Source organism: Palaemon carinicauda, chromosome 11 (genome assembly GCF_036898095.1).
Source record: "Palaemon carinicauda isolate YSFRI2023 chromosome 11, ASM3689809v2, whole genome shotgun sequence".
Lineage (NCBI taxonomy): Eukaryota > Metazoa > Arthropoda > Malacostraca > Decapoda > Palaemonidae > Palaemon > Palaemon carinicauda.
Window position 1 is genome coordinate 50,761,533 of NC_090735.1, and position 13,232 is coordinate 50,774,764.

At 45.2% G+C, this 13,232-nt stretch overlaps 1 long non-coding RNA gene across 1 annotated transcript in view; it reads right to left on the bottom strand.

Annotated features, from left to right (window-relative positions):
• Positions 1 to 1,686: 1,686 nt before the first annotated feature.
• Positions 1,687 to 13,232, bottom strand: part of LOC137650014 (uncharacterized) — a 467,050-nt gene continuing 455,504 nt past the window's right edge. The window contains exon 4 of the long non-coding RNA XR_011045901.1: positions 1,687 to 1,960. This is a non-coding gene — a long non-coding RNA (uncharacterized lncRNA). The remainder of the gene's footprint in view (positions 1,961 to 13,232) is intronic.

Genomic DNA, 13,232 nt, shown 5'->3' on the forward strand with positions numbered 1-13,232 from the left:
GTCTTCTCCTGTTTACCCGACTCAATCACGGACATGGAATGGTGTGAAACCAAAAGACGATCTGGATATTTGTGTTATCTTGTCTGCTTTTGTGGAGGCTGCACGAGTCTGGAGTAACTACTTGTGTTGTAAATGACTTGATGAGATTTAAAGGTTTTGTAGATTGAGGTAATGAATAAAGAAAATCTTGAACCGTTATATTATTAATTTGATAAACCCTTTTTGAGTTTATTTGCATCGACATTTGATGAGAACATCCAAATAAATTCCTGATCAGTGAGACTTTTTATTGGAAATAGGTCACTATGAAGCACAAGTTCATGATTCATTATAAGAAAGCAGAAATTGAAGTTTAAATGTATATCAACATAAACCGATTTAAAAAATGCACTTTTTAGTTGAGAATCTATAAAATCAGCAAGTTATGTTACAATTTAATTGAATTTAGGTTGTAAAATACAATTAATATTGCTTCACTCAAATGTCGTATGTGTTGGAAGAATTCTGAATACCAATAGCTTATATTATTCTGTTTTAGTCACTAGATTACTAGCACCATTTACAGTGGTGGCCTGTATTCTTAGATAAAATATACATATGCATCATATTCATACTGTGAATAACTATTACAAACTATACAAGATAGATTCAGTTCATAACTCAAGATTTAACGTTCATAAAATCCTATTTAAGTTATCAAATTAATATTGATGCTTTTTATGACGTAAAAGCTTTTCATATAACGTATTTCCCAGAGATAGTTTATAAATACGCAGAAATTAAGTCGTGATTATAGCAATCATTATTCACGATAAGGTTTGGGGAACTTGAAAAACTCCCACGTACATTAAATGTGCTGTAATTAACATTTCGTATTTTTTTCAAGTACGTTTATGTCAAAGTTACGAAATGCGCATCGGAGTTAAATGTTTTAGGTGCAAGGTAATTTCACCAAGACTTCCCATAGAAAATTAGAGTAATCAATTCAACATACCAATGTCCTAAATACTGCTGATTAGTGGTTTTCTGTGATAATATACCATACCCGTTTTCTCTTACAAGACGTGGGATAACGTCTGGTTAACTTCATAAGAAAACCAATGCAGCAACAATATATTTGGTTTAAGCCCGTAGAGTTTATAGTAATGCTTGAGTAAATTTTTTTTGCCCGTGAAATTCCACGGACAACTATGCCCGTCTCATGTGAACTGTAGGAGGTTCAATAGAAGCATGACATTTAATAAATTGTAATCATAAAACCCTTTAGTTAACTTTGCATACAAGTAATATAAATCAATTCCATGTCAGAATTACATTAATAGAAGAAGTTACAAATTCTTCAGCAGTGGTAATACAAATAGTTATGCAAAGCACATCGAGTATTGAGGAGCTATCTACCACTGAATTAGCAGACGACCAGACGACAACTCTCACAAAATTCATAATTTGAACCCTGTTCTGATTGGTGGCAGTGTATGCCACATTTTCCTTTTGCTGAGAACGACTCTTGCCTTCCTTGGGCCATTGCAAAGCTGGCTTTTGAAGGTATAGGAAAAAAATATATATATATATTTTTTTTAGCCAAAAAACTTAGTAACCATCCCACACTTTGAAATCTTATTTTTAAAGATTTAAATAAAAGTGTCTCCGGAGAAAGGGTTTAGTTTTATTTTTTTCTTAATACATTAAAAAAAATATGCAGATATATATTATATTCCTATATTCCTGGAATTTCGTGTTGGACTTGAAGCCGTTTTGAATTCCTCAGTAGGGTTCACTTTCATGGCACAATCCACTACAAACACTTGCTGTGAATTATTTTACGATCGTCCTCGGTTACATGGCGATGTCCGACCTCCAACAGGAAGATTAAATTCTACCATTAGGTGCTCCTCATACGTGTATTCTTGACCTTCAAGGAATATCAAGGTCACGTGAGTGTGAAGCATTCACCATTATCCTGGGAAAGAAATACAATATTAAAACCGTACACTTGAAATCTTGAAAAAAAAAAAAAAAAAATTAGATTCGGTAAAAATGGAATTACAACTGAATCAAGCATATTTAAGGTACTTGCATCTTTTTTAAATTACTAGCCCAACTACAACCGCATTAGAAAAAGACGAGAGAGAGAGAGAGAGAGAGAGAGAGAGAGAGAGAGAGAGAGAGAGAGAGAGAGAGAGAGAGAGAGAGAGAGAGAGACTAGTAGGGAACAGCAAAATATCAAGATAAAAAAATCACTTCACTGACAATTTATTTTCTTAAAGCAAAACCAAGATAGTGTGTGGGTAACAGAGAGAGGGTGAGGGCAAGAGAGAGAAATATAGCATGGGCAATCAGGGAAAGAAGGTGTGGGCAAGACGGAAAAAGGGCGAGGGCAACACACAGAAAGAAGAGGTGGACAGGCAAGAGAAAGAGGGTAGAGACAAGACAGAGAACTCAAGATAAAGAGAGGATGGAGAAAAGACAGAGTAAGAGGGTGTGGACAAGATAGAGAGGATGGAGATATGACAGAGAAAGAGGGTGTGGGCAACATAAAGAGAGGATGGAGACGAGACAGAGAAAGAAGGTGCGCCCAAGAAAGAGAAATAGAGTGGAGACAAGACAGAGAAAGAGAGTGGAGGTAAGACAGAGAAAGAGAGTGCGAGCAGGATAGAGAGAGGATGGAGAAAAGACAGAGAAAGAGGGTGGAAACAAGACCGAGAAAGAGAGTGCGAGCAAGATAAAGAGAGGATGGAGACACAACAGAGAAAGAGGGTGTGGGCAACATAAAGAGAGAATGGAGACGAGACAGAGAAAGAAGGTGCGGCCAAGAAAGAGAAATAGAGTGGAGACAGACAGAGAAAGGGAGTGGAGACAAGACAGAGAAAGAGAGTGGAGACAAGACAGAGGAAGAGTGGAGACAAGAGAGAGAAAGATTGTGGAGATAAGACAGAGAAAGCGAGTGCGAGCAAGATAAAGAGAGGATGGAGAAAAGACAGAGAAAGAGGGTGGAAACCAGACAGAAAGAGAGTGCGAGCAAGATAAGGAGAGGTTGGAGACACAACAGAGAAAGAGGGTGTGGGCAACATAAAGAGGGGATGGAGACAAGACAGAGAAAGGTACGGCCAAGAAAGAGAAATAGAGTGGAGACAAGACAGAGAAAGAGGGTGGAGTCAAGACAGAGAAAGATGGTAGAGAAATGACAGAGAAAGAGGGTGCGGACAAGATAGAGAGAGGATGGAGAAAAGACAAGAGAAAGAGGGTGATAACAAGACAAAGAGATTACGGGCAAGATAAAAGAAAGGATGGAGAAAAGACAGAGAAAGAGGGTGGAAACAAGACAGAGAAAGAGAGTGCAAGCAAGATAAATAGAGGATGGAGACACAACAGAGAAAGAGGGTGTGGGCAACATAAAGAGAGGATGGAGACAAGACACAGAAAGGTGCGGCCAAGAAAGAGAAATAGAGTTGTTACAAGACAGAGAAAGAGAGTGGAGACAAGACAGTGAAAGACGGTAGAGAGAAGACAGTGAAAGAGGGTGCAGGCAACATAGAGAAAGGGGGTGTGGGAAAGACAGAGAAGAGGGTGGAGACAGAGATAGAGAACGAGAGTGTGGGCAAGATAAAGAGAGGATGGAAAAATGACAGAAAGAGGGTGCGGACAAGATAGAGGATGGAGAAAAGACAAGAGAAAGAGGGTGGAAAGAAGACAAAGAGATTACGGGCAAGATAGAGGATGGAGAAAAGATAGAGAAAGAGGGTGGAAACAAGAAAGAGAAAGAGATTACGGGCAAGATAAAGAGAGGATGGAGAAAAGACAGAAAAAGAAGGTGCGGACAAGATAGAGAGAGGATGGAGAAACGACAGAGAAAGAGGGTGTGGGCAACATAAAGAGAGGATGGAGACAAGTCAGAGAAAGGAGGTGCGGGCAAGAAAGAGAAAAAAAAGAGTGGAGACAGGACACAGTAAGAGGGTGGAGACAGGACAGAGAGAGAGAGAGAGAGAGGGTGCACGCAAGACAGAGAAAAAGGGTGGAGACAAGACAGAAAAAGAGGGTGCAGGCTAGACAGAGAAAGAGAGTAAAGGAAAGACAGAGAAAGAGGGTGGAGACAGAGATAGAGAACGAGAGTGCAGGCAAGATAAAGAGGATGGAGAAATGACAGAGAAAGAGGGTGCGGACAAGATAGAGGGAGGATGGAGAAAAGACAGGAGAAAGAGGGTGGAAACAAGACAAAGAGATTACGGGCAAGATAAAGAAAGGATGAGAAAAGACAGAGAAAGAGGGTGGAAACAAGACAGAGAAAGCGATTACGGGCAAGATAAAGAGAGGATGGAGAAAAGACAGAGAAAGAGGTATGGACAAGATAGAGAGAGGATGGAGAAACGAGAGAGAAAGAGGGTGTGGGCAACATAAAGAGAGGATGGAGACAAGACAGAGAAAGGAGGTGCAGGCAAGAAAGAGAAAAAAGAGTGGAGACAGGACACAGTAAGAGGGTGGAGACAGGACAAAGAGAGAGAGAGGGTGCACGCAAGACAGAGAAAAGGGGTGGAGATAAGACAGAGAAAGAGGGTGCAGGCAAGACAGAGAAAGAGAGTTAGGGAAAGACAGAGAAAGAGGGTGGAGCCAAGACAGAGAAGGAGGGGGGAGACAAGACAGAGAAATAGGGTGGAGACAAAACAGAGAAAGAAGGTGGAGACAACACAGAGAAAGAGAGTGCTGGCAAGATGGAGAAAGGAAGGGGACAAGACAGAGAAAGAGAGTGGAAACAAGACAGAGAGAGAGAGGGTGTGGGCAAGACAGGGAAAGAGGGTGGCGACAAGACAGAGAGAGAGAGAGAGAGTGCTAGCAAGATAGAGAGAGGATGGAGAAAAGACAGAGAAAGAGGATGCAGGCAAGACAGAGAAGGAGGGTGAAGACAAGACAGAGAAGGAGGGTGGAGACAAGAGAGAGAAAGAGAGTGCGGGCAAGATAGAGAAAAAGGGTGGAGACACGACAGAGAAAGAGGGTGGAGACAAGACAGAGAAAGAGGATGGAGATAGGACAGAGAAAGAGAGTGCGGGCGCGATAGAGAGGATGGAGACAAGACAGAGAAAGAGGGTGGAGACACGACAGAGAAAGAGGGTGCAGACAAGACAGAAAGAAAGTGCGGGAAAGATAAAGAGAGGATGGAGACAAGACAGAGAAAAAGGGTGGAGACATGACAGAGAAAGAGGGTGGAGACAAGATAGAAAGTGAGTGCGGGAAAGATAGAGAGAGGATGGAGACAAGACAGATATAGAGGGTGGAGACAAGACAGAGAAAGAGGGAGGAGACAAGACAGAAAGAGAGTGCGAGAAAAATAGGGAGAAGATGGAAACAAGACAGAGAAAGACGGTGCAGACAAGACAGAAAGAGAGTGCAAGAAAGATAGGGAGAGGATGGAGACAAGACAGAGAAAGAGGGTGAGAGAGAGAGAGAGAGAGAGAGAGAGAGAGAGAGAGAGAGAGAGAGAGAGAGAGAGAGAGAGAGAGAGAGAGAGAGAGAGAGAGAGGGTGGACACAAGACAGAAAGAGAGTGTAGGAAAGATGGAGAGAGGATGGAGACACGACAGAGAGAGAGGGTGAAGACAAGAAAGAAAGAGGGTAGAGAAAGATACAAGGTGGAGACACGACAGAGAAAGAGGGTGGAGTAAAGACCGATAGAGAGTGTGGGCAAGATAGAGAGAAAATGGAGACAAGACATAGAAAGAGGGTGAAGACAAGACAGAGAAAGAGGGTGGAGACAAGACAGAAAGAGAGTGCGGTAAAGATAGAGAGGATGGAAACAAGACAAAGAAAGAGGGTGCAGGCAAGACAGAGAAAGAGAGTGCAGGCAAGACAGAGAATGAGAGTGCAGGCAAGATAGAGAGAGGATGGGGACAAAAAAGAAAAAGAGGGTGCAGGCAAAAAAAGAGAAAGAGTGCGGACAAGAAAGAGAAAGAGGGCGCTGGCAAGAAAGAGAAAGAGGGCGTGGGCAAGAAAGAGAAAGAGGGCATGGGCAAGAAAGAGAAAGAGGGTGGAGAAAAGACAGAAAAAGAGAGTGCGGGTAAGATAGAGAAGAAGGAGACAAGACAGAGAAAGAGGGCGGAGACACGACAGAAAAAGAGGGTGGAGATAAGACAGAGAATGGAGGCAAGATAGAGAGAGGATGGGGACAAGACAGAGAAAGAGGGTGCGGGCAAGAAAGAGAAAGAGGGTGGAGACAAGACAGAAAAAGAGAGTGCAGGCAAGATAGAGAGAGGATGGGGAGAAGACAGAGAAAAAGGGTGTGGGCAAGAAAGAGAAAGAGGGTGGAGACAAGAAAAAAAGAGAGTGCAGGCAAGATAGAGAGAGGATGTAGACAAGACAGAAAAAGAAGGTGCAGGCAAGAAAGAGAAAGAGGGTGGAGACACGACAGAGAAAGAGGGTGGAGAAAATACAGAAAGAGTGTGTGGGCAAGATGATTGAGACAAGAAAGAAAAAAGGGGGGGGGGACAAGACAGAGAAAGAGGGTGTGGGAAAGACAGAGAAAGAGGGTGGAGACAAGACAGAGAAAGACAGTGCAGGCAAGATGGAGAGAGGATGGAGACAAGATAGAGAAAGAAGGTGTGGGCAAGAAAGAGAAAGAGGATGGAGACACAACAGAGAAAGAGGGGATAGGAAAGACAGAGAAAGATGGTGGAGACAAGACAGAAAGAGAGTGCGGCCAAGAAAGAAAAAAAGGGCGGAGACACGACAGAGAAAGAGAGTGCGGGCAATATAGAGAGAGAAAGGGCACAAGACAGAGAAAAAAGGTGGCGACAAGACAGAGAGAGAGGGTGCCGGCAAGGCAGAGAAAAAGGGTGGAGACAACACAAAGAAAGAAAGTGCGGGCAAGATAGAGAGAGGATGGAGACAAGACAGAAAAAGGGTGCGGGCAAGAAAGAGAAAGGGGGTGGGGACACGACAGAGAAAGAGGGTCTGGGAAAGACAGAAAAAGTGTGGAGACAAAACAGAGAAAGAGTGTGCGGGCAAGACAGAGAAAGAGGGTGGAGATAGACAAAGCAAGAGAGTGCGGGCAAGATAGAGAAAGAGGGTGGAGACAATACAGACAGTGTGTGTGCTGTTAAGATAGAGAAAGCTTGGAGACAAGACAGAGAAAGAGGGTGAGGGAGAGATTGCCTTACCTTATTGCCTTATTCTATGTTTGTGTTCCCCCAGGTTTGTCAGTGTGAGGCACCTCGTACATCCACCAAAGAGTTGCTAATGCATTTTCCGATGTATTTTGAATCTTCCAGTCTTGGATGGTCTCGGATGCATCTTAGGTATTTATAGAGAGAAGATGGAGAAAAGACAATGAAAGAGGGTGCGGGCAAGAAAGAGGGTGGACACATGACAGAGAAAGAGGGTTTGGGCAAGACAGAGAATGAGAACGGAGACACGACAGAGAAAGAGACTGCTGGCAAGATAGAGAGAGGTCGAAGACAAGACAGAGAAAGAGGGTGCGGGCAAGAAAGAGAATGGGGTGGAGACACGTCAGAGAAAGAAAGTGCGGGCAAGACAGAGAAAGAGTGGAGACAAAACAGAGAAAGAGGGTGTGGGCAAGTCAGATAAAGAGGGTGTGGGAAAGACATAGAAAGAAGGTAGAGACAAGACAGAGAAAGAGAGTGCAGGCAAGACAGAGGAAGAAGGTGGAGACAAGACAGAGAAAGTGTGTGCAAGCCAGACAGAGAAAAAAGTTGGAGATAAGACAAAGAAAGTGTGGGCAAGACAGAGAGGGTGGAGACAAGACAGAGAGGTGTGGGCAAGACAGATAATGAAGGTGGAGACCAGATAGAGAAGGAGGATGCGGGCAAGACAGAGAGAGGGATGGAAACAAGGCAGAGAAAGAGGATGCGGGCAAGACAGCGAAGAGGATGTGGGAAAGACAGTGAAAGAGGATGGACATAAGAGAGAGAGAGAAGGGGTTGGTAATTCAGATAAAAAGGGTGCTGGCAAGACAGAGAACGAGGGTGGAGATACGACAGAGAAAGTGTGTGTGGGCAAGACAGTGAAAAAGAGTGGAGATAAGACATAAATAGTGTGGGCAAGAAAGAGAAAGAGGGTGGAGACAAGACAGAGCAAGAGGGTGGGGAAACACAGAGAAATAGGATGTAGGTAAGACAGAAAAAGTGGGTGAAGGCAAGACAGAGAAAGCGGGTGGAGACAAGGCAGATGAAGAGGATGCGGGCAAGACAGAGAAAGCGGGTGGAGACAAGACAAAGAGGGGGTGGGCAAGACAGAGAGAGGATGGAAACTAGACAGAGAAAAGGGGTGTGGGCAAGACCAAGAAAGAGGGTGGAGACAAGACAGAAAGAAGGTGTGGGCAAGACAGAGAAAGAGGGCGGAGACAAGACAGAGTAAGAGGATGCGGGTCAGACAGAGAGAGAGGATGGAAACGTGGCAGAGAAAGAGGATGCAGGCAAGACAGAGAAAAAGGGTGGTGATTAGACAAAGTGAATGTGGGCAAGACAGAGAAAGAGGGTGAAGGCAAGACAGAGAAAGAGGGTGAAGACAAGACAGAGAAAGAGGGTGGGGGAAAGACAGTGAAAGAAGGTGGAGACAAAACAGAGAAAGAAGGTGCGGCCAAAACAGAGGAAGAGGATGGAAACATGGCAGAGAAAGAGGGTGCGGGCAAGAAAGAGTAAAAAAGGTGGAGATAAGACAAAGAGAGCGTGGGCTAGACGAAGAAAAAGGGTGGAGACAAGACAGAGCAAGAGGGTGTAGGAAAGACAGAGAAAGAGGATGTGGGCAAGACAGAAAGAGAGTTTGGGCAAGAGAGAGAAAGAGGGTGGAGACAAGACAGACAAAAAAGGTGCGGACAAGACAGAAAAGGTGGATGGAGACAAGACATATAAAGAGGATGCAGGCATGAAATAAAAAAGGGTGGGGACAAGATAGACAAAAAAGGTGGAAACAAGACTGAGAGAAAGAGGGTGAAGAAAAGACAGAAATAGAGAGTGCAGGCAAGATAGAGAGGCAGGAGATAAGACAAAGAGGGTGGAGACACGACAGAGAAAGAGGGTGGAGACAAGACAGAAAGAGAGTGCGGGAAAGATAGAGAAAGGATGGAGACAAGACAGAGAAAGAGGGTGCAGGCAAGACAGAGAAAGAGAGTGCAGGCAAGATAGAGAGAGGATGGGGGAAAGACAGAGAAAGAGGGTGCGGGCAAGACAGAAAGAGATTTCGGGCAAGACAGAGAAAGAGGGTGGAGACAAGACAGACAAAGAAGGTGGAGACACGACAGGCAAAGAGGGTGCAGACAAGACAGAAAGAAAGTGCGGGAAAGATAAAGAGAGGATGGAGACAAGAAGGTGTGGGCATGACAGAGAAAGAAGGCGTGGGAAAGAAAGAGAAAGAGGGTGTGGAATAGACGGTGAAAGAGGGTGGAGATAAGACAGAAAAAGAAGGCGCAGACAAAACAGAGAAAGAGAATGGAGACAAGGCAGAGAAAGAGGGTATGGTCAAGACAGTAAAGGAGGGTATGGGCAAGACAGAGAAAGAGAATGTGAGCAAGACAGAGAAAGAGGGTGGAGACAAGATAGAGAAAGAGGGTATGGTCAAGACAGAGAAAGAAGGTGGAGACAAGACAGAGAAAGAGGGTCTGAGCAAGACAGAGAAAGAGGTTGCGGGTAAGACAGAGAAAAAGGACGTGGGAAACACAGAGAAAAATGGCGTAGGCATGATAGAGAAAGAGGGTGTGGGAAAGACAGAGAAAGAGGGTGCTGACAAGACAGAAAGAGGGTGGGGGCAAGACAGATCAAAAGGATGTGAAAAATGAGAGAGAGGATGTAGGCAAGACAGAAAGAGGGTGCAGGCAAGACAGAGAAAGGGGGTGTAGGCATGACAGAGAAAGGTGTAGGCAAGACAGAGAAAGAGGGTGTAGACAAGACAGAGAGAGAGAGGGATCAGACAAGACAGAGAAAGAGGGTGTAGGCAAGACAGAGAAAGAGGGTGCAAGCAACACAGAGGAAGGGGGTGAAGGCAAAACCAAAAAAAAAAAAAAGGGGGGGGGGCATGAAACATGGATAGAGAGGGCGCAATCAAGACAGGGATAGAGGGTGCAGGTAAAATAGAGAAAGAAGGTGCAGGTAGTAATGAGAAAGGCAGTGTAGGCAAGACAGAGAAAGAGGGAAGGTGCAGGCAATGCAGAGAAAGAAGGTGCAGGCAACGCAGAGAAAGATGGTGCAGGCAACGCAGAGAAAGATGGTGCAAGCCACAGAGAGAAAGAGGGTGCAGGCAAAACTGATAAAAAAGGTGCAAACAACACAAGGAAAGAGGATGCAGGCAAGAAAGAGAAAGTGTGCCTGAGGCCAAAAAAAGAGAAAGAGGGTACAATGAAGACAAAAAAAAAGAAGGTGCAAGAAAGACAGAGAAAGAAGGTGCAGGCAACATAGAGAAAGAGGGTGCAGGCAACAGAGAAAAAGAGATGCACGCAACACAAAGAGGGTACAGGCAAGACAGAGCAAGAGGGTGCAAGCACAATTGAGAAAGAGGGTGCAAGCAAGACGGAGAAAGAGGGTGTAGGTAAGACGGAGAAAGAGGTTGCAGGCAACAGAGAGAAAAGGGATGCAGACAACATAAAGAAAGAGGGTGCAGATAAGACAGAGAAAGGGGTGTAGGCAAGACAGAGAAAGAGGGTGCAGGCAACACAGAGAAAGAGGGTGTAGGCAACACAGATAAAGAGGGTGCAGTCAACACAGACAAAGGGAGTGCAGGCAGAACTGAGAAAGGTGCAGGCAGCACAGAGACATGTGGTGCTGAGACGACAGATAAATAGGGTGCAGGGAAGACAGAGAAAGAGGGTGCAACCAACACAGAGAAAGAGACTGCAGGCAAGACAGAGAAAGAGGGTGTAGGCAAGACAGAGAAAGAGGGTGCAGGCAACACAGAGAAAGAGGGTGTAGGCAACACAGATAAAGAGGGTACAGGCAACACAGACAAAGGGAGTGCAGGCAGAACTGAGAAAGGTGCAGGCAACACAGAGAATTGTGGTGCTGAGACGACAAATAAATAAGGTGCAGGGAAGACAGAGAAAGAGGGTGCAACCAACACAGAGAAAGAGACTGCAGGCAAGACAGAGAAAGAGGGTATAGGCAAGACAGAGAAAGAGGGTGCAGGCAAGACAGAGAAAGAGGGTGCAGGCAAGACAGACAAAGGGAGTGCAGGCAGAACTGAGAAAGAAAGTGAAGGCAACACAGAGAAATGCGGTGCTGAGACGACAGATAAATAGGGTGCAAGGAAGACAGAGAAAGAGGGTGCAACCAACACAGAGAAAGAGACTGCAGGCAAGACAGAGAAAAAGGGTGTAGGCAAGACAGAGAAAGAGGGTGCAGGCAAGACAGAGGAAGAAGGTGGAGACAAGACAGAGAAAGTGTGTGCAAGCCAGACAGAGAAAAAAGTTGGAGATAAGACAAAGAAAGTGTGGGCAAGACAGAGAGGGTGGAGACAAGACAGAGAGGTGTGGGCAAGACAGATAATGAAGGTGGAGACCAGATAGAGAAGGAGGATGCGGGCAAGACAGAGAGAGGGATGGAAACAAGGCAGAGAAAGAGGATGCAGGCATGAAATAAAAAAGGGTGGGGACAAGATAGACAAAAAAGGTGGAAACAAGACTGAGAGAAAGAGGGTGAAGAAAAGACAGAAATAGAGAGTGCAGGCAAGATAGAGAGGCAGGAGATAAGACAAAGAGGGTGGAGACACGACAGAGAAAGAGGGTGGAGACAAGACGGAAAGAGAGTGCGGGAAAGATAGAGAAAGGATGGAGACAAGACAGAGAAAGAGGGTGCAGGCAAGACAGAGAAAGAGAGTGCAGGCAAGATAGAGAGAGGATGGGGGCAAGACAGAGAAAGAGGGTGCGGGCAAGACAGAAAGAGATTTCGGGCAAGACAGAGAAAGAGGGTGGAGACAAGACAGACAAAGAAGGTGGAGACACGACAGGCAAAGAGGGTGCAGACAAGACAGAAAGAAAGTGCGGGAAAGATAAAGAGAGGATGGAGACAAGAAGGTGTGGGCATGACAGAGAAAGAAGGCGTGGGAAAGAAAGAGAAAGAGGGTGTGGAATAGACGGTGAAAGAGGGTGGAGATAAGACAGAAAAAGAAGGCGCAGACAAAACAGAGAAAGAGAATGGAGACAAGGCAGAGAAAGAGGGTATGGTCAAGACAGTAAAGGAGGGTATGGGCAAGACAGAGAAAGAGAATGTGAGCAAGACAGAGAAAGAGGGTGGAGACAAGATAGAGAAAGAGGGTATGGTCAAGACAGAGAAAGAAGGTGGAGACAAGACAGAGAAAGAGGGTCTGAGCAAGACAGAGAAAGAGGTTGCGGGTAAGACAGAGAAAAAGGACGTGGGAAACACAGAGAAAAATGGCGTAGGCATGATAGAGAAAGAGGGTGTGGGAAAGACAGAGAAAGAGGGTGCTGACAAGACAGAAAGAGGGTGGGGGCAAGACAGATCAAAAGGATGTGAAAAATGAGAGAGAGGATGTAGGCAAGACAGAAAGAGGGTGCAGGCAAGACAGAGAAAGGGGGTGTAGGCATGACAGAGAAAGGTGTAGGCAAGACAGAGAAAGAGGGTGTAGACAAGACAGAGAGAGAGAGGGATCAGACAAGACAGAGAAAGAGGGTGTAGGCAAGACAGAGAAAGAGGGTGCAAGCAACACAGAGGAAGGGGGTGAAGGCAAAACCAAAAAAAAAAAAAAGGGGGGGGGGGCATGAAACATGGATAGAGAGGGCGCAATCAAGACAGGGATAGAGGGTGCAGGTAAAATAGAGAAAGAAGGTGCAGGTAGTAATGAGAAAGGCAGTGTAGGCAAGACAGAGAAAGAGGGAAGGTGCAGGCAATGCAGAGAAAGAAGGTGCAGGCAACGCAGAGAAAGATGGTGCAGGCAACGCAGAGAAAGATGGTGCAAGCCACAGAGAGAAAGAGGGTGCAGGCAAAACTGATAAAAAAGGTGCAAACAACACAAGGAAAGAGGATGCAGGCAAGAAAGAGAAAGTGTGCCTGAGGCCAAAAAAAGAGAAAGAGGGTACAATGAAGACAAAAAAAAAGAAGGTGCAAGAAAGACAGAGAAAGAAGGTGCAGGCAACATAGAGAAAGAGGGTGCAGGCAACAGAGAAAAAGAGATGCACGCAACACAAAGAGGGTACAGGCAAGACAGAGCAAGAGGGTGCAAGCACAATTGAGAAAGAGGGTGCAAGCAAGACGGAGAAAGAGGGTGTAGGTAAGACGGAGAAAG